Consider the following 21,160-nt stretch of genomic DNA (forward strand, 5'->3'; position numbering starts at 1 on the left):
ATCGTCATCAGCATCGGTAGTGGGGATCATGGCCATCATCCACGTGATTGCCGGGCGTTCTAGAGGTCGTCAGTGCCAGCAGCGTCAACATAGTTTGAATTTAATTAAAACCAAAATTAGTAAAACCCAGAATAGAGCAGTGCCGTACAGGACATGGCAACCCGAGCCCTGGGAGCCCGAGCAACAGTTACTTGGCGCAGGGATTAGAGCTCCTGCTGGTGGTTCGGCTGCTGCTCCTGTTGCTGCTGTTCCTTCCTAGCAAAAGTGCATGTCTGCAGAAAATCGAATCAGCAGCTCAACGTCCTCATCCCGAACCCGAACAAGTCCTGGAGCCATCCACCTGGGCGTGATGCTGCTCGACGCCATGCCGAAATATCTGCAACAAAAGCATAAGATGTAGTGGAGCATTTGATGATGAAACGACGTGTTAATTAAGGTCATAATAATTCAACTTAAATTGAAAACTTGCCCGGCAAGCAGCCCGGTTGGCAATGCCACCTTTCTTCCCCCTTATTTGAGGTGGAGTGGGTCGTTTGGGCATCCTTAGCTAGCAGGCTAAGCTGATTGCAACAAATTATTTTGCACCTTGGTTGAACTTTCCTTGAGCTGCAGACAGCATGGCGTTGATAAACGAAATCTGTTAGTTTGCTTTGCTTATTTTAAATGGAACTAGGTGGTTGGGTGGTGCAAGACTGTTGTTGCAGGACTGGCTAGTGGCCTAGCTGCCCGGTCCAAGAAACAAGGGCCAATGTTGCCTTTGGTTTTGCATAAACCAGACAACGCATCTAATAAGTTGCAGCTGTCGGTTGCCACCCTCCTTTCCACTTGACGACGATGGAAGTTTTAAAGTTTTTGCTCGGCTCCGCCTAATGCCTCAAAGTGCAGAGCTGTGTTTGCCATTAAATGTTATTAGTTAAATGATAATTAACAGTTGGGTAGAAACTTTGAAAATATCTCCGTCTAATTTGCATAGCCAACTAATTGGCTTAGAGGGTCATTGCTTTTGCTATTTTTCGGAGCAATATCTATGAACGTGGGGTGTATCCTGGAATGCTTGGCATACGTACATAGACGCTCATAATTAACATCCACACACCTGCAGTTTGTCTTATCCCGACATCCTAATTCGAATGCTATTCATAATTCTAACACACATGGCTACGCTCACAAGAACACACCGACGAACGGCGACGGATGCAAGGAGCAGATCCTTGAATGCCGCAGGATAGTTTGGCAAAAGCTTACTTGGTGCTGTTTCCACACCTCCGCACCTCGGCACCTTAACCCGAAAACTTTTTACTAATTTACATTCATTACACACATTTGCAATAAAACTAGAAACCCAACTCGTACACAAATTCAAGCGCATGTGTGCCAGGATATATGTATAAATGTGTACATTATCCAGGACTGCGTTTTGTATATACATATGTATGTATGTGTGTATGTACGACAACTACATACATTGACATTTTACATGCTTCATTAGCGTGTAAGCGCGGTAATAATGAAATTTCCTTATGGCTGCATTTACAGCTTCGCTTCTGGGTGGTAGGTGGAGTTCTGAGTGTCGGGTTATGGGCGGGTGATTTCTTGGAAACTAGTGCATATTGATGGAAAGTTTTTGGGCTGCCACTCCCTAAAACTTAAGGCTTTAGCACCGAAATTTATGTTGCTTTCTGGCCCAAAATTTAAGCACCTTAAAGGTGATGCTTCAGCAAGCCCGGCTCCTGCCTGCTTTTAGCCGCTGATTGCGAACAGACAATGGCAATCGAAATTGCTCTGAATTTTGACAATCAAATCAGCCAACAAGACAAACACAAAAACATAAAGCAAAGACATACAAATTTGTCAGCAGTCAGTCAAAAATGAGCAGCGGAAATGATGGCAGAGCTGGCGGAAACGGAATGCGACAAGGTGGGTGGGCGGCTCTGGGTTGATATTTGGAAGAGGGGTGGAGACGATGGGGCGGAGATGTGGCAAATCTGCTGCACAGCTGATGCCGCCTGCCACATGACCTCCCCGTGACTTTTGCCTGCTGTGCTTTTGGCTGAAATTAAAATTGCATTACGGGGCAGGGCAAGCAACGTATTGGGTACAGATTTAGGTTGGATTTTGCCTTGGATCGTTTCGTTTGCTAATGCACATGGCAAAACTACAAGCTAAGTATTATTAAAGGGTTCCCAGGACACTATTTATAAGAAATAGTAAACTTATTTTAATCTATTGTTGCTAAGAATGTGGCTACCAATTGAGCAATTACCAATTGGGCACAAATTGAATGCACCTTATGTTTTGTTGACTGTATTCTCATGTGTGTGCTAGCTCCATAAATATTTCAATATTTGTGCACATTTGAAGCTGCTTAGCCACGCCCACTGCCAACAGACCCGACAAGCAACTCAGGCAGGAAATAGTTTAATTAAAATTCCTTTGGCAATGTCATTAAGGACATTACATTTTGTAGATTCTGCTGCTGACGCTGTTGATGCTCAAGGTATTTGGAGAGGCCTGCCAGGACGAAGGACATTTCAATAAGACACGACGCTGCCTGGCCAGCCCCGTTTAGCCCTGCCAGCTTATGTAGCCCGGGTGGGACCCGGCCAGCCAAGGACCAATGAATTTCATTGTTTTCGCATGCAAATTTGCAATGTGCCAAGCTAAACAAAGAAGGCGAAAGTCACAAATACAAAGCAGCAAACAAAAGTTAAACGGGGCGATCCTTTAAAAGACCATAACGGCATGTAAATTCCTTTAGCACGCCCCATCGATATTGTTTCCAGCACCACCCGCCAATGTCGATGCCGCTGAAGATGATGATGAGGAGCCTCTCTCAGAAAAGTGGGAAAAACAAGAGCATAAAACCTAAATGCAAATGGCCAAAAGGTTCGATGTAACGTCAAAAAAAAAAAGAAAAAAAAAACCATACAATGCATATAAAAGAGCAAATAAAAAGAGAAAACAATGAAAAGAACAAAGAAGCGGCTAGGAAAACAACAAGATTAAAATGAAAACAATCATGACAATCAGGGACCGCAAATGTCAAATTAAATTATCAATAAATTTCCACCAAGGAGCCATGCCGGACGCAAATTCGTCCTTCCATCTGATGCCTGGGATGGTACTGGCAATATCAAGTATACGCCACCACCAATGCCTCCGACACTCTTACTGCCATTGCCACTGCCACAGTAAAGCATGACCAACAGTCGACCCAGACCACCAAAAACAGGAGCAGGACATCAGGACCCTCGCCATCGATGGCAGCGTCCGTAGCACATAATGAAATCATTTACAAAATGAAAACAACAGCAGCAGAAGTGGAAGTGCCAAACGAAAGGACACTAAAAAAAACATTGCATATGATATTTGAAATTATAAACCAGTCTGTAAACAAAACTTGGATAAAATGAGTTATAAAATGTTCAAATTATTCATGCTATAATATTGACGAAAAAGATAGTGTTTGGTTTATTTTCAGTTAAAAAATTATGGCTCCCATTCTGTAGTGCACCTTTATAAATATTTAAACTTAATATTCCTAGAATCTATGCTGTGTAGGTGCTCATTTAAATTTTTTGCTTACTGTAACGACATCAGCGATTGAGACAACTGGCGAAGCAACAAAGCAGCAGTGGCAGGATGCGTATTTAGAATGATTTCGCCTGTGGGGCGTGTGGATGTGGTTCCTCTTTACGATTTCCGTTTGTCCACGGTTCGAGCTGAGTGTCCACTGTCCACTGGCTGCTGTCCGTGTCCGTGGCATTCCGCCGCACTCGTCCATGGGGGCGAAAAACAGAAAACTTTGCACGCCATTGAGCTGACGGCACTGTGGCAGAAGGAAAAAAATACAAGGCACACTTGCAAATCATAAAACAACAGACGCGAAGAAAATGTTTTTTAAATCTTCATAAATATTCATTATGGTGGCGAGTGCTGGAGTGGACAGAACTGAACTGAACGGTACTGAGGTACTGAGGCAGGGCAAATAGTTTGGGGCATGGCAGTCGGCAAATTGGGCCTTGGCCACGGCCATTGGACACTGGCCAGTCTGGGACTCTTGCCGGAGTTGCCTCGGGGAGGGGTGGAGGCTTCATGTGGGTGGCACTCTGCTGAGCGGTAAGCTTCGTTCCGCAGATGGCAGTACAAGAAGTTTGCCTCAAAACAAAAACAGAAACGGCAAAAATAACAATAAACTGGCTTGTGGAGCGTAAGTAAGGAAAGAAAATGAATTGAGGGCGTATTTCGAGTGTGTGACGGCCTTGAAGCGTGAAGATGAGGCCCGAACCCGACGCCGACAGTTCATGACCATGGCCAAAATGGTCAATGGAACGGGACCAGAAGAACAAAACAGAAAAAACAGAGCAAACAACTATAAATAACAGCCGTACCACAGGAAAGAACATCCTTGGTCCGTGGGCAGCCCCACAAAGCTGTCAATTAGCAGAGTTTCTTACTTAATTTTCAAATTTTTGAAAAGCCTGAGGGAAAACTGACAGTGAACTTAAAATGACCAATAAATGAAGCGTCAATCTTTTGCTGTCTAGTATCTATATTTGGCTTGAATTTTTTCATCTACACTAACTAAACTTCATTAAATTTTAAATCTTAAACTATAATCTTAATCTATAATTTACAATATAAGTGCCATGATAAATGATAAGTTCAATAATAAATAAAATATTTTTATTGAAACAGAAATCTGACAGAGAAAATACACTAGTTTTAAAAAATAGTTGGGAAATTGTATGCCAATTCCCATTAAACGAGAAAGCTCTTAATAGCTTTAAGCTTTTGGGTCCTTTGGGTGAAACAGATGACTCCAATTTGCCTCAATAAGTTTAATAAGTCATAGAATATAAAAAATAACATTAAATTGCATGTGTCAAATGAATCTTATTGTCACATATTTTGTTGTCAAATATAAAGGTTTTCCTTTAATATAAATAAATACTCCATTACTTTATCCACTCCATTATCCTTTTTTCAATATGCTAAACTAAGACATAAAAAAAATTTACTATTTTTATTGTAATAGTAAATGCAATAGATTTAATTTTGCGATCATACATAGTCCTTTATCTTAACAGGATTTTTTAACTTTTTTAACTTATCCTACGTTCCACGGCAAACCCAGTATTTCCTCCCTTAAGTTCCACAAGACAACCCTCCACTTGAGGGAAATTTTCTCTTTTTGCGTGTGGCACATATTCATTGTGGATGCTAAATTCTAAAAAGAAATTCAAAAAGCATCGTTTAATAGTTGCTATCGACTATAATATACTCGTTTATTTATTTTAAAACTAAATTAAGCTCAGTCCCCCCGTTGAAAGTAATTTTCATTGCCTACTTTGTGGCTACTTTGGGGTTATGGTTGCCTAGATAATGGTTCCCAGATAATGGTTTCCTCAAGTGTTGTAGTTTTTTGTTTGTCAAATGTTGTTGAAAGGATTAACGGAACAGGTAAAAATAATATAAATAAAATAAGATAATTTTAATTAAAAAGCAAAAATGTGTACGTTAAATGAATATATTATATAATTTTATATGATTCCAATTTTAGCCTTTTTTCCTTAAGGATTTTTAAGATGTTACTTTTATTTATGGAAAACTGGGGAAAAGGCTACATATCAGTGTTGATCAAAAGTTTATATGCCTATTGTTCTTCATATATCATACCCCTGGTGTTTAACAGTTACGGGGTATAAAAAAGAGCAGCAGCGGCAGTCAGTGCAGCAACAACAAACACATCGCGCAGAAGAGGCTGTAATACCAATTACATTGTGCTAGTCGTTCGTACGAAATCCCCCGATCAACCCCTGCCGCCGGCCATTGCGTTCGTGGGTGCTGGCATCGGCTAACTGTTGAATCAACGAGTGGTTGCCGAGTGCGTCTTCGGGAGTGTTCGTTTTTTTGCAAACCGATGGCTGCCATGTACCGTTAGTCCTCATTGAAACGCGCAAGCAGGCGGTTGTGTCCTCGTCCCACTGCCATCGCATTAAATGTGCTAAGTTTGATTTTCAAGATTCCTCTTCAAAGGCAATTAATATCGTAATTAATTAAAACCAACTCAAGCCAAATATAATACTATCTGCCCATAAAAAAGTGAAAGTTCGGAAAAAGTAAAGACTTTGATCGGTAATATCGCGGTTCGTTTTATTCGCACCGGGTTCGCATTGTGACTTCCGCGCTCCCGACTATATCGTTATTTAGGGGCTCCAACTAGGTTCTCTCACCCCCAAAAACTAAACCCATTCTCTCTCGCGAAAAAGCGTCGAAACGCACATTGCTGGCCACGATTTTAGAGCCGCTAACGAAAACAAAATTAACCGGCACACGTCGGGCATTCCAATTTGTGATTAACCGCAAGAAAGACAAAGATTTTTAATTAAATTAAGAGCGAATGGGAAATGCGAGTCACCGCAGAAGCAAATGTAAACAATCAGAACGGAAATTAAATATTTAAGTATTCGTTCGTGGGAAATTGTGTCGAATTTTAAAGTAGGACGACAACAGGACCTCTGTGCATACTAAAGTGACGTATCCGCATCGTGTGTGTTTTGTGTGGGTATAAGTGCGGGTCCTCCTCGCCGCTCAAGTGTTTCCAGCATAAACCTACATTAAGTAGTGTGTGAGCTTAGCCGAAATAGCCATAAATAAAGCCCGGCTAACAAATAAGCAAGCAAACAACTAAGAAAACTAACAAACAAACTGTGAGGTCAAAGTGCTAGGTCAGGCTAAAAGACCAAAAAAGTGACAGAATTGTTTCGAGTTCCGAGTTCCGAAATACACCCTGGTATTCAGAAAGGTAAGTTCCGTCGTCACCTGTTGAAGTTCGAATTGGGGGAGTTCTTAATGCAATTATTCATACGCACATGCATCCGCTCTATACGTGTTCGTTGACGAGTGGAAATCACGGAAATGAAACAATCGCACAATTTAATTGCAGCCATTGTTTTTCTTTGGTTGCTAGCACACCGTCCTGCCTCTTGCTGAATATTTAATGGTAGAATTGCAATCATTCAGCTGCATAATTAATATAAAATAAAGCTATGCGATTTTCGCAATCACTTCGAATTGTTTTTTTGTCCCATTTGATTTTGTTGCTCTTTCTGTGGCATTATTTTCTTTGTTGTTTTTATTGCATATTTTTTAACAATTAATTAAAAATATGTATGTATTTTCGCACTTCAATTGCTTGCTATGTTTCATTATACATATTTTGTCGTGTATTTGAAAATATTTCACATTTTTTTATTATCAATAAATTGTGAGAAGGCTTCGGCCGTGGCAAATTGCAAAAGGTTTAAAAAATTGTGTAAAATCGAAGTTTATATAGTCAGTTGCAAAAACAAATTCAGATCTGATGGCCATGCAGTGGCCAAATCCTGGGAAAAACACAAAGCTATCAAAGTGACAATCACAGCTCGTTTACTCGCATAATATGCCACTCCAGCTTAACCGATTGATATATGGAATAAATTCGCATATGAATTATGAATGGTTGCAGATATTAAGCGTTAAAAGAGTTATTTTGATCAGCTTTAGTATTTAACATTTGAATGTAATGGGTTTTGAATAAATGTGACCGGAAAACAGTGCCATTGCGTGCTAAGAATAATGTCAAGTGAATTCTTTAACCGATTTTTGGATAAAAAATGTATTTGCTTTTAAAAACAAGGAATGTATTTTTAATGAATTTTATTTTTCACACACCCAGTATCATGCCATGTATCGAGAACTTTAATTTCCGCTTAAATACTGCGGCCAGCAGCCGGAGCTTAAAAATGAAAGACATATCAATAAATAAGCATGGCCGGCCCGCGGAGCCAACTCCTCCGGCATACGATACACACATACACATGCATAAATACATCCCACACGCAAACGTAAACGCACACACACGCATATTTATATAAAGGCATTAATAAGTCAACACACATAATGGTTAAATAATTAAAGACGCACGAAAGCCACAGCAATCACATGGTATACTAGTTAAAGACATTCATATTTATATTTATATTTATCGGGTCTGCACTCGCAGGACAGCGCTTAATGGTTGGTCTCGTTCGGCCATTATTCAGGGATCCGGGATGGCAGGATTCTCTTTCCTGCCCGGGCTCAATTATTTTGCACCACTCCCTAGCGTGGTGTCCACAAAATGCAATTTAATTTAAGAGGAGCCAACTCTATTAAGTTCCAATTGTTATTCAAAATTCCAATTCCAAAGCTCAAACTCAAAGTGCATATCTCATGTTTTTGAGGGCGTGTGGGCGTTCCTGTTGTGGTAATTGTTTTAAAGCATTCATACATAAATTTGGCTAATTAAACATGACCGCACAAACACACAGTCCCAGCACCCACAGTCGCCCTAGAGGAGCTCGTTCGGAAATGGTAATATGAAAATATTCCCTAATAATGGAATAATGTAAATAGCCGAGTTTCAGGATGTGAACAGGATGCGAGGGACGAAAGCCACAGACAGGCAGCTAACAACCCGCACCGTACATATGCCGGCCTATATGGCCATCGAAGGCAATAGAAACGAAACATAATTCTCATATAGATGTAGTTGCCTTTAATTCAATAGGACGGACATCGATTGGTCCTCTGCTGGTCCTCATTCTGAAATTGCCACTATCCCTATCCTTGCTGTTTCTGATATTGATGTATTGTACAAAGTAGTGTAGGACGACTTAGGTTATTCACCACTTAGCCAGGAATTCATTATTTTGTACCAATTATTAATGACCAAAAATTACAAATTGAATGTGCTTGGTCTCTGGGGATAGTAGCTCTGACAGTAGCTTTATTGAGGTCTATCAAAAGCAAATATAAAGGAAATCCGACGAGCTATTTAAAGCTCTTCTAGAAATGATTACTATAAAAATTCCAATCATCTAACCATATCTCTGATTTTTCGTTTTTTATGTTACCCCCAAAATCCCTTCTCTAATAAATATGAATTAGTTCGCTTGTGGTAATTGCCAGTTCACCTTATCCATTTCACGGTTCATTTTCTGTTCTCTAAAAACCGCACACTACCAAGTTTTTGCTGGACTCCCCCCTGTCTCTGTCCATTTCCAACTATTGACTAATTAAAAAAATAAACGAAATCAACGGAACACAGAAGGAAGAAACGGAATCTAGATGCCATAATAAGACACTATTTCTGGTTTTTCTTTCCCTTTCGGTCACTGGATTCTGGCTACCAGTTACTAGTTACCAGTATCCAGTCGTCCTTTTGGCCTTTGGTGTGTTTGCTCGATGTTAAAATTTCTGGCTAAATGGTAGAAGCAAAACAAGGAATGTCCATACCTCTTAAAAGTACAAAAAGAGGAGGCACTGTAGATTTCTCGTATTTTTCCAAATGACCCAATAAATTTGAGCTCATTATGACGCCAAGCCACGCTCTTCTCTTGCCGGCTTTGTTTGTGGCCAACTGAAATAGCAAATGGCAAATGGCAGAAAAATCAAAAATAAGAGAGAAACAGTGAAACAGTAAAATAAAAAGAATGAAGAAATTGTAGAAGCAGCAACGAGTAAGTAAAATAAATGTGGCAGCAATCGTAGCGAGAGGGAAAATAAAATGAGCCACCAGCTCCAGCTCCAGCTAGCCAGGTAATTGCTGTAAGAGGGCCACTGCCACAATGAGGGGCAATGAGCGTTGCCTGGGGCATAATGAGCGTGAAAATAGTGAAAATATGAAAACGTCTTCGAGCAGAATGCCTGGAGTGGTCAATGGTCAGAGGGCTGAGGGCTGAGAGTTGGGAGCGTGGTAATGAATTACAGGTGAACAAATTTTTTTTATTTGCTGGTGGCTAATTCAGCTTGCTGGGCAGAAAAGTATGCTACGATTTCTTTTATTGCCAATTATTCCTTGAGCAATAGGTACTTCTTGAAAGATATTCAAAATATATATTATAATTGCTCTTATTTGGATTTATAATTTAGAATAAGAGGCTAGAAACTATGAGGGTATGTCGAAAATTCAGTTCCCTACCCTGTTTGTAAATTCACTCTGTTTTTGATGCTTGATTTCACAGTATTTGGTCCAGCTTCAAATTATGCCGCAATTTTGGTTAGCCAGCCTGCGCTTGACCGAAATCCATGCTTAGGCGCTTTATTACGGCTAATTAGGATGCCGTTGCAGTTGGAGTTGCTGGTGCAGCAGGAGGTGCTACAGTCATAGGCCCAGTTGCCGTTGCTGCTGCATTTTCCGACAGCTAATGCCAAGGCCCATGCACACACACGCAGATGCGCCGTATGTTTAGGCATTCGAGTGTGCACATTTGAATAATTAATTTGTGCAGTGGTAATTTACACGTTGGTCGACTGGCTTTTTGGTCGGAATTCGGTTGTGCGGCTGTGAATCGCTCTGGGGTCCGTGGCTACAAGTTATTTGATTATTTTGCTAGGCCAATTGCATTCGCTTTTGAGGCTTTTGGGCTGTGTGGGCATGTGGGGTGTCAGGCGTAGGGCCGTTTGGCGTTGGGCATGACATGGCATATTTATGACAATGGTAATTAAATTTAATTGTTGCACTTCTCCAGCGCCGCCCCTATATCGTTGCGGTCGCTGGGCCATAACTTAACCCTCTAACGTAGCTTTTACACGCATCCTAACTTTTTTTGGTTATTCTATATTTTTATCCTTTAATTTTTGTGGCCGGTTGGCCTTCGCTACTTGTCAACGGGCATTGGCTTTTCGCTTTTTCGGTACTAGGCATTTGTTTTCCTCTAGGTTTTATTGTCGCCTTGTCCATTATGGCTAGAGGCACACTCTACTTAGGCTGCTTTGCGTGCTGCTACTGATATGATAAGGTTAGTTAGTGCCACCGACTAACCAATCCACCCCGCGGCCAGTTGTCGGCTTAATTGCTATGCTAAACGCTAAATCATAGCCTCACGTGCACCACGTAATTAGCTTAAATTGTAAGCTGTTCATGTCCGAATGTATGAGTGAGTGCTTGTAGCCACACACATGTGTGTGCGGTGTGGTGTGGTGTGCGTGCTTCTAATTAGCCAACGGGTCAAATGGACTCCTGGACCATGCCAAGTTTCTCCAATTGGGCCGTGTTGATTGGCTCAATTGGATGTCCTTTGTATGCGTTCATCAAAGCATTTTTTCACACTTGAATGGAACATATAATAAATTTGCATAGTAATTAATTGCATTCTTCCGATGCATGTCTATTTTCAAAAGTCTTTTATTCAAATTAAATAGAAAATAAATTGTTAAACAATTGCCATTTTATGTAAAGTTCTTTGTAAAAACTAAAGTGAAAATAATATGTATTTGAGGTGTCATGTCAGCATTTATTTCTGCTCATATTTATTGAATACATTTCTTAACTTAAATCAGGGATATTGACAAAAATCATAGCAAAAACAATATTTTTGTAAAGCGAAATGTTTTATTTATTTAATATGTGGTGATACTTTCCACCATATTTGCTCGACAGCTACCATTTTTTGTGTTCTAAATAAATTCTGCAATTTCTGATAACCCAATTGAGTTCCCAGTTGAGTGTTTATTTGTCAATAAACCAACCTATTTATATTCGATATTATTGGCTTTGTTAACTATATAAATTTGACTAATTTATGGACTCTGCATACAGTCACTGGATGCAGAAATTGTCTTGGATACATTCTGTACAGTAAACAAACAAATTTTGCCCAAATTAAATCTGGCTTAATTAAGTGAGAAAATCAAATAATAAATGGACTTTGCAGTACCATTTATATATCTAAAGTTATATCTCTGCCGGAATACGGACGAAAGGATCTTCGTTTGTTGTTCATTTCAAAGTCAAAGTCTAAAAGGGAATACAAATAAAAACGACAACACTTCCTTTATTATTTTTACTTATTTCGGGGCTCGTCTTTGTGGCGGGGCATTGCCCGCAGGAGCCCAAATAATTAAATCCAAAGGAAAAAAAGGAGTCGACCCGAAGGGAAAGCCCAAGAAAGAAACAGTCAACAGTCGGCGGAGCGATTGCAAGGACAAGTGAAATGGAAAGTGAGGAAATGCCCGCCAGCAGTTTTTGACAGTCTCCTTGACTTTTGTTGCCTTTCGCGCGGCGTTTTTAAGACCAACCTATACCCTTACCCACTCCTATACCCATTCATAGGACCCACACCGGGACCGCCCTTCGATGGTAATGAAAAACGCGCCCTTTGTGGGCTCCCTTAATGGGCGCGGGCGTTTTGCCAGGAATGCTTGTCGTGCCCCGGTGTCCCAGTTTGTAGATGTTGCTGCCGCATACCTTGTTGTGCCTTTTATTTTGCGCCATGCGCCGGCAAAACTTTTTGAGTAAATGTCTTTGTCAGCAGGTGTAGGCAGGCTGTTTTTCCTTGCCCCCTCCCTCCGGCCACTCCTCTCTCTTCATTTCGTTTTCTGCCCGGCGCCGCTGATGTCCTTGCTGGCGGGGCACCTTGCAGTTTCATTACCCCGAAACAGGAGATTTTTGTTTAAACTTGTTTGAGAAAAGAGAAAAATAAAAAATACTTTTCATCATTTATGCGGTCTTTTGCTGTTTGAGTTCGTTTTTCCTCCCTTTTTTTTTTGTTATCCTGTGGCTGCCTGTAATGCCGAAAAGTTGCCTTTGCCCTTTGGCCCTGTGTTCCGACGCCGACCTGTTAAATGTGTTTATTCGGAACACTTGAATTATTTAGACACATTTGACTGGCATTGACTTTGATTAGGCCATACATATTCCATGCATTCATAAAACCTGCTGCTTAGACAGATTTTCAGACGGCGTTTTATGACGCTTAGGTGAGCCTTGTTGGGGTTCGGCATGTCGACCAAAGTCAGCATAAAATTTAGCACGCAATTACCAGGCACCCAGATAAGTCGATAAGCCGCTGATGAAATGGAATGGCGTGACGCTCTGGCCAGGATCGGGGACAGATCCGGAGCCGGGCCGGGGAAATAATGCTCATTAAAATGCAACGAAATGTCACCTATCTGAAATTGAAGCGCAATCTTAACGGACCTAACAGCCAATTATAGGAGCCGGGACACGGCGTAAATTTCACGATAAACATCCTGCAGCATGCCCCGCCGGGCAACAGAAGAAATAGCCACAATAGAAGCTGGCTAAATTAGAGTGCAAGCTTGTTAACGACAAAAGATGGTTCATACAAGAATATACGAGAGCAGACGTGTAAATATATACAGGAATACGGACGTACGAGTGTATTTATGCGATTTGTATACATATATGTATATAGTGGCTTTGGGTCATTGGGGGTCATTGGTCCGCCTAAGACGTTTGCATAATATGAAAAAGATTTCCCCGCTTTCATTCAGCTTCCTTTTTCGGTGGGTGGCTGCGTAAGTAAAGTCATATTAAATGTTAGAAGATGGAGGACTTAGTGGGCCAGTCGCTCTGGTTAACTGCAGAACATAAGCCCCGGCATGGAAAGCGATAAAAATGGCTTGGCTATTGTGTATTGCTGCTGCTGTGCTTGTGCTTTGCTTTTCCTATGCTTTTGCTTGTGCTTTCTGCACCATATTGCCAAGTGTTCCATTCATTCGGTCTCGCATTGTCTGGCCCCATGCGTAAAGTGAACAAAAATTGTGGGAAAATTACATTTCGAGGAGGCCCGGTCCAGAGCCGGCAGCCAAGAGCCCGGAGTCCAAAGTCCGAGGGAGAGAGTCCAGAAATCCCGACTTAGCCTATTAGCATTCATATTAAAACGAAAGTGGAGCCATATTGCGTATACGCATCCATGTACCCAGCTCAGTGTGTACATTGACAGAATGTGCGTAATTCTAGGACACTCCCACTCCCATTTCCACTCCCATCCTTGGTTTGTTTGCTTGTGTGCGTGCTTCCGACGGCTAGAATCTGTTACTTTTGTTGTTGCTCCTGCTTTTGCTAGCAGCCAGCACTTGGGAGGATTTTGGGATTAACGTGAGCTCATCTGCACAGCCCCACTCCGGCATCAATGGAACACATCATCAGGGGCGAGGGGAAAGTTAATTCCTTTTTGAGTAATGCGCGCTGTCCTTTGAACAGGCACGAAATTGCATTCTTTTCCTACCAAATTTTATGTCATTCCGGAGCTTAGAAACTAAACATGGCCATTTACTTTTATTAAAACCGAAAATATTGCCTTCTGTATCAACTTGTCTAATGATTTTTTCATCGTGAAGGAAAGCCAACGATGTGGAAGTATCAAAGGGATTTGTGGAGATTAAAAAGGAATTTGTAAGGTGTCTGCCGGACTTTCAAGGAATCTTCAAAAATAGTGTAGGCTTAATGAAAGCTCTTATGTAATTTCTTGAAAGGCATTCTGAATGTACATATGCCATGAGAATACTGCACTCAGAGTAAAATTAAAAACGGTTTAATTCCTTAAGAGATCAGTTATCCAAAAAAAAAGTTGCCTAATCGGTCGGACTAAGTTTGTGGCCTAAAACTAGCCATGGGAATAGCCCAAAGTCGGCCTTAATTTTGGCCTATCAATGAAGGAGAGTCTGCTACGAAATGGGCAAAAGGACATCAGTTCGGACAACGAGCACTTGGCTTGACTCGGTTGTTTGCGTGTTTTGCTTAGGTGTTGTCGCTTATGTGGCCTGCCCAGGACACTTAAGGGCACTTTAGATGTAGCATGGGGCAGCAAGAGAAAGAGAGAGCCGCAGAGAAAAGGGCAGAAGGAGAAGAAGGAGGTGCGAGCATATGGTTACACAAGGATACAAAGTGGTCAGCGTAGCCATTACAGCGTCAAAAGTGCTTATCTACACAGTTGTCCAGTTGTGGCGGTTGTTGTTGTGGGTGTTGCCATTGTGTTCGTAGCTAAATAATGCGCTTAATAGCGCTCACCCACCTCGCAAAGCCAGCGAACAGCCAACAAACAGCGACCGTTAAGGACATCACGCTCTGCGTTTTTGCCATTTGTGCCGTGCTTTTGTCTTTCAGCCATTAGGCTGGCAAACACCTCCATCCAAACATACACACAACACACCCACACATCGTTCACATGCAGCCGAGTCACGTTTGCCGAAGCCTTTGTTGCTCTTGCTGCCGAGGCTGATGCTGCCGGCTCGATTAGCATATCAATATGCAACGCACTTATACCCCCGGCTTTGCCCATCCTAGAGATCTGGCTCTATTCAAGGAGCCACGCACAAGTGACACATCGTTATGCGGCCTGATAAACATGGGCTCCACCTACTTACAATACTCTCGACACTTAACACCGATGGCACCCACATTGCGCATACGGCACGTTGTCAACGTCAAGTGCTTGAGTGCGACAAGAAACTTAATGAAATGAGCGAATTGAATAGTTCGGAGCAGGCAGACACTACTTTTACTTTGGCCCGGATATTGGGTTTTATTTTATTATATTTCCCCGGCTTCACTTGACTTTGCTGTGCCTTGCTTTACTTATTCTCTCCATCTGCCTTTGGATTCGCTCGGTTCTGATTCCGATTGTGGCGTTGTGTGTGCACCACCAGGCAACACATGCCGCCATTTCGCAGCATAATATCAACTTACAATGACTACCCATGTGGATCAGTGTGGGTGGGTGTGCGGGATCCCGGCATTTATTGCCGTACACCCACACAGAACACAAAACACAAATACACACACCTCACCCACTATAACACACTCGTGTGCTTGTAAACTACTTAATGGTGTGTAAATTTGCCGACGCGCTTCGATGCTGTTCGGTTTCAATTTTGCGGCTGAGAAAAATTAATTTTGTTACTAGCTTTGTGCGCTCCTCTATCCCCGCACAGGATTCCCCACAGGGTACGGCAATTTTGCAATGCGTAATGGATTTCTGCAATTAAAGTGAAAACAAGGCCAGCACATAAACTCACACGCAGGGGAAATTTGATCAATCCCCGGATTGAGGAAAGCAGAAAACAAACAAATGGACTGGCAGATAGATAGTCGGGCTGTCAGTCGGGCCGGTAGCCAGAAAATCACTCACAGAAACAGTTGCCTAACCTGTTGGCTTAGTTTGAAAAGTTGCCGTCCCGACGCCTTCCCCTTCACTTCCCCATCTCTCTTTCATTATTAGCAAGTATGGCTTACCCACTCCACTGTGTGGCTGAGAATGGAATTCAATTTTGGCCCGACACAGGAATTACATGCAATCCAAGTTGACTCTACTTTTCCAGCAGTCTTCTCGGCCAGACAATACAAAAGCCAGCGGCAGAAAGGATATCTTCAGCCCGTAGTTTCCCCCCCATAGCTCTCACACTTCGTTTCTCTATTTCGATTCCTGTGTACGCTTGCCAAAAAACTGTTTACGTACCAAATAAATTTGCCATTAGATGAAGGGGAGAATTTACACAACTTCAGCCGGGCCAGAGGACATAAACAATGCAGCTGCAAGTCGGCCAAGGAAAGTGACACAGGACTCGTGCAGCTCCTGCGGCAGCAAGGACACAAAAGCAGCTGCACAAAAAAAAAGCAGAAACTTCGATGTTTGTGTCGATAACGTTTGGCGAAAATTTACGGTGAGTATACATTGAAAGTGTCACATGGAATCGAGAAACAGGGCTGGGATACTGGATACACCTGGATGGAAGTTACCAACTTTGCCTGCCGGCTGTAGCCGGCTAATGAAATGCTGCCAGAGATCCTGCCCAGGATCTGGGAGAAAATCCTTTCCGAGTCGAGTGTCGAAAATTGAATTCCCTGCTTTGGAGGCATTACTCCATCGAACATAAATTATCACTTGCAGCGTGCAAGTGCCTCACTATAAAATCCCTTCGCTATTTCTCGTTGTGCAGCCTCAAATAAATACAAATCAAATGGCAGGAATAACGGCGAAGCGAAAGGCTCTCTCCAGTTTAAATGTACATTGTATATATACGTATACAATGGCAGGAATATATTCTGTCCCCGGGACACTGCAGAGGATCGTTTATAATCAGAAAACCAGAAAATTTCATATTGCCTCAATGGCCCCGACATGAGCACACATACGGATTCTTTGTGTGTCTGAGCCAAAATCTTTGAACTATGAAAAATTGATATTAGCTAAAAATACTTTTAGTCCTTGTGGCCATATAGCAATGTCCTTACCAGACCACCCAGCCCTTTTGTGTCTCTGTCTCTGCCTCTGGCTGCGTCTCTGGCTCTGCCCCCTTTGTATGGGGCTCTTGCTTCTGGTATCCATTCTGGTATCCTCTATTGGCCAACTCGCCTTTCTCGCCGCCAGTTGGAGTGTGTGCACAATGATTAGACGGACCCGACACTGCCCACATTGTACAATTTGCTCTGATTCCTCCTGTCGCCTAGGGACTGCCCAAATGCCGCCTGCCCCTGAGGGCTATGGGGTATACATACATACATACTTCCTTTTTTCGGGCTGCTTATTTTGGCTGAACTTTATTTAATAAAGCAATTTGCGCTTGGCTGACATTAGTTATTGTTTGTGCCCTGGCCCCGAATATCTGGCCCGGGACAGATAATTTGTGCGGGCTGGGGCTTTTTTACTTTGCCACGGCTCTGTGTTTTCCGGCCAATTCCCACAACTTGTTAAGCAATTAAATTTAATTTGCATGATAAAAAATAAATGAAGACCTGCCGACCCACTCTGACATCTGGCTGGAGTGCCATTCCCCTTGATTAATTATGATTAATGGCCACTACTATGTTGACATCGATAGGGTCCTGAAAATAGCCAAGCTGATCACTCAAGCCGGTGGGTAAATATTTTTTGGAACAATGTAATATAAAATAGAATTTTTGAACAGCAAGTCATGCCGTATCCTTGGAAATCACGCTGTGTCAATCAAGTCAATTAGTTGGCCAGCAAAGGGCACGTTGCCAAAAACATTTAAAGAATTTGGTGCGCGACATCGCGTTCAAATTGAATGCGGATCCTCGGCCCTCCGCCGCCCTTCTATGGAGCTACGCCTCTGGCCAGGGCTCTGCACCTTTCTGCATAACAAATCAATGGCGGAAGCATTTTTTCACGCTGCCTGCAACATCCGCAACGGTAACGCCTGCGGCTCTACACTTTTCGGCTTGCGAGCATTTTTGCAGCTTTTGTTGGCGTGTGCGTTTTGCCAAACTGTCAATCAATAGAATTGTTCGGCCCTTTTTTCTGCCATTTTTATTTTCTTTTTGCTGTACTTTTTTTTGTGAGCCATGGAACCACAGAATTCAGCCGATCCTATCCGAGCCGAAACCGAATAGAATCCAATACAATCGGCGCTCTTACAATGTTGCCACTGTGTGTGGCATGTGGCTGCTATGGGCTCGAGCAGCGAGCCGTCAAAGTCAACGTGCATCATGTGCCGACGTAGCGTGCAAGAGCCCGGGCGTCCGGAGTGTGGCAATGTTATTTTTCGCTTTGTGGCTGCGCTTCCCCCGTTACGACATTTGCACACCACTACTACCACTACTACTACTCGCTGCATTGGCAACAAAACGCAGCAATACCGAGAAAAAACGGCAAGGAGAAAAATGCAGAAATGGTGCAAAAAACTGGCCAACAAGTGCCGTTGATCTATGAGGGGTTAGGGCCTGGGACAGTTGGCCGGGCTATGTGTCCAAATTTAAGTCTTAAAGTGCAGGTTCAGCAGGCCAATTTAGGATGCAGCTTGGCAGAAACAAAAGGATGTAACGGTCATAATTTATGATAGGCACTTATGTACTCATACTCATAGATTGATAAAAAAGTTCTCTTTTTCTAAAAACTACACAGTTTAATATATGAATTATTTTAAATCGGCTTTGTTGGCACGTTTTTTTTGGCCTGTATCTTGGCAAGTATTTTGTCGTCCTTCGAGCCATCAAACTGCTCGTTAACGCTCCAATAGAGGAGTCACTGCTGATAGAGGCTGAAAGCGAGACAGAAAAGGAGCAGCAGGATACAGGAAGAAAGGACGGAGAGCACCTTAAGGCCGCTGGCTGCGTTCTGCATGCGGCTTTGATTTTCGTCTTTGTTCACGTTTTTGGCCATGTACGTTGTTGGCCCAAAGGGCAAAATCAATATATCCTTGTGACTTGACGGTATTTTTTTTGTGAGTGTGAGTGTGAGTTCTCGGCCGTGATTTGCCTTTGCTGTTGCCGTTGCCGTTGCCTTTTCGTAGCCACTTTCCCCCGGAAGTTGGCCGTCTGGTTGCTTAGGCATGCAGGCATTCTGGCATTCTCCAGGCATTCAACCACTCAGCCCCCCCCTTCCAGACCCAACCCCAGCCACCACATGCAGTTCTCCTTTTTCCGCCCGCCACCCTTTCTGTTTCTCCAGGGCCGTTTCTCTACTTGACTGGTTTTTGTGTGAATCGGCCGTGATTACGTCTAATAGCTGTCCAAGTCGATCGATGTTCCCCGTACTTGACAGGCGAGACTTTCCAGGCACTCCCCAGGCCCATCGGCTTCGTTTAGCCTGATCTTTGGCATTTGCGGCCGTTTTTCTGATGCATAATAAATGAGCCAACGCCACTTTCGTCCTAATCATATAATAATAACTTAAGTAATGGCGAGCATAAATAAATGAATCACTAATGAGCTGAAACTGTTTCCTTTCGCGGCCGCAATTTCGCCAGCTACCAGAAACGAGCTGCGACGCACTAAAAATGCGCCATTTACGACAATCAAAATGATTAAGTGCGTTCCGCGCGTAGCATTGCGAATGTTGCGTATACGCAACGTTGCCGCTGCCGTTGGCCATGGCCATAAAGAGCCAAAGCCAAAGGGAGAAAAACAAGAAATATGTTTGCCGTTTGCCGTCGGTCCATGGCGGTAGTCGTGGCTTAAAGCAATTTAAAGCAATTCATACTTTCGGTTGCCAGCAGAGGCAATTTGGTTAATATTTTCAAGGCGTTCGCGCACTCGGTCGGTCGAAGAAAGTTAAAAATATGCTTTAACTGCTACAACAAGTCCCCGGGGAGTGATTAAAATATAATAAATTTCACTTGAAAAACGAAGCAAGACAGCAGCCGAGCCGGGCCGGGCAAAAGAAGTAAAAGCAGAAGCGGCATAAACCGAAAGGAGATTAAGTGGTTGGCCAGCAAAAAACCGCACATGCAAACCCCCCACGGCCCCGGCCACAGCCCCGAACACGCTCACTCACATGGACTCCGCCATAGTCGGTATACAGTCGTTAGTATTCCGTACTTCCTAGTCCTGGGTCCCTGTCTGTGTCCGTGTCCGGATTCCGATTTTTTTGGGTCCGGTCGGCAAGCAGCAAGTGGAGAGCCCACAAAAGTGTGAACATAATTTAACATGCAGCGGCGCGCCAGTTTTTGGGTTTTTCGGTTTAGACAATGTTCAAGGATTGCCTCGTCTTTTTGTGGGCCCCACTCAAACCTCCCCCATGCCGCCGCTTGCTGAGCCTCTTTGAGCCGAGCGTTTGAGTGTTTTGAAGCCTTATGTGAATTTGATTTGCGGCATTTTAATTTATGAACATGTGAAAGAGCCGCCGTGGAGTTACCAAACATTTTGGCAAAACATTTCCTGAAACAAGTTGCGGTTACAGCAGAGACAGAGACGGGAGTCCAAAGGATGGCTGTCAGGGGGAAGCCACTCGAAAATTTCCGGCCAGTCTGTCAGACGGGCTTTGCTTGCAAGCCCCAGCTGACGGTTTTTTGTGTTGAATGCCAAATCAAGCAGCTGCTTTTATGTGCTTTAATTTTCGTCTTCATTCTTTTTTTTCTTTTGATTTTGGCCGCCCGACTTGAGAAATTTTGGTTTTCTGGTTTTGGTCTTTTTTTGTTTTCCTTCCATTTATTTATACAGGACCAGGCTGTATGTCTATGGATGTGGGCGTTTTGTCGGGTTATCAGTGCTCGCATAAATCTTTTATCAACCCGTCGCAGCTGTGGGCTTTCGGGGGGTTATGACCCCTGTTGCTGCTTCAGTTTCAGCTTCTCCTTCAGCTTTTGCTTCCTAATGAATACGCACAAAGTTGCTAATGAAGCAGCCGAGTGGGAGAGCGAAGAACTTTCGACATACGCATATGAATATATACAGGACGTACAAGGATGTATGTACGTGGAGTCGGCAGGAAGCCCCCAAAAGAGGGCGTGTGCCCTGCCTTATAGCTGATCTCATGCATATGCGACAGATAGAATAATTATACACTAGGGCCTGGAATGGGATTAGAATGGGTGGGTAGCTGGGTTAACCCGAGGCCCTGGCTCTGGGGGCGCCGAAACTTTGTCATGA

The 21,160-nt window shown here is 42.9% G+C and overlaps 1 protein-coding gene across 4 annotated transcripts in view; it reads left to right on the forward strand.

Moving 5' to 3' along the window:
• Positions 1-21,160, forward strand: part of LOC6501462 (hemicentin-1) — a 133,314-nt gene that overhangs the window by 2,671 nt on the left and 109,483 nt on the right. For 2 of the 4 annotated variants that reach the window (XM_044714163.1, XM_014911567.3), the window contains exon 1: positions 5,917-6,808. The exons of the other annotated variants lie outside the window; for them this stretch is intronic. The gene's annotated coding sequence lies outside the window, so the exon portion shown is untranslated. Of the gene's footprint in view, positions 1-5,916; positions 6,809-21,160 lie in introns of those variants that run through there. 4 annotated transcript variants of the gene reach the window in all.

The sequence above is a fragment of the Drosophila ananassae genome, chromosome 2L, assembly GCF_017639315.1.
Source record: "Drosophila ananassae strain 14024-0371.13 chromosome 2L, ASM1763931v2, whole genome shotgun sequence".
NCBI classification, from domain to species: Eukaryota; Metazoa; Arthropoda; class Insecta; order Diptera; family Drosophilidae; genus Drosophila; species Drosophila ananassae.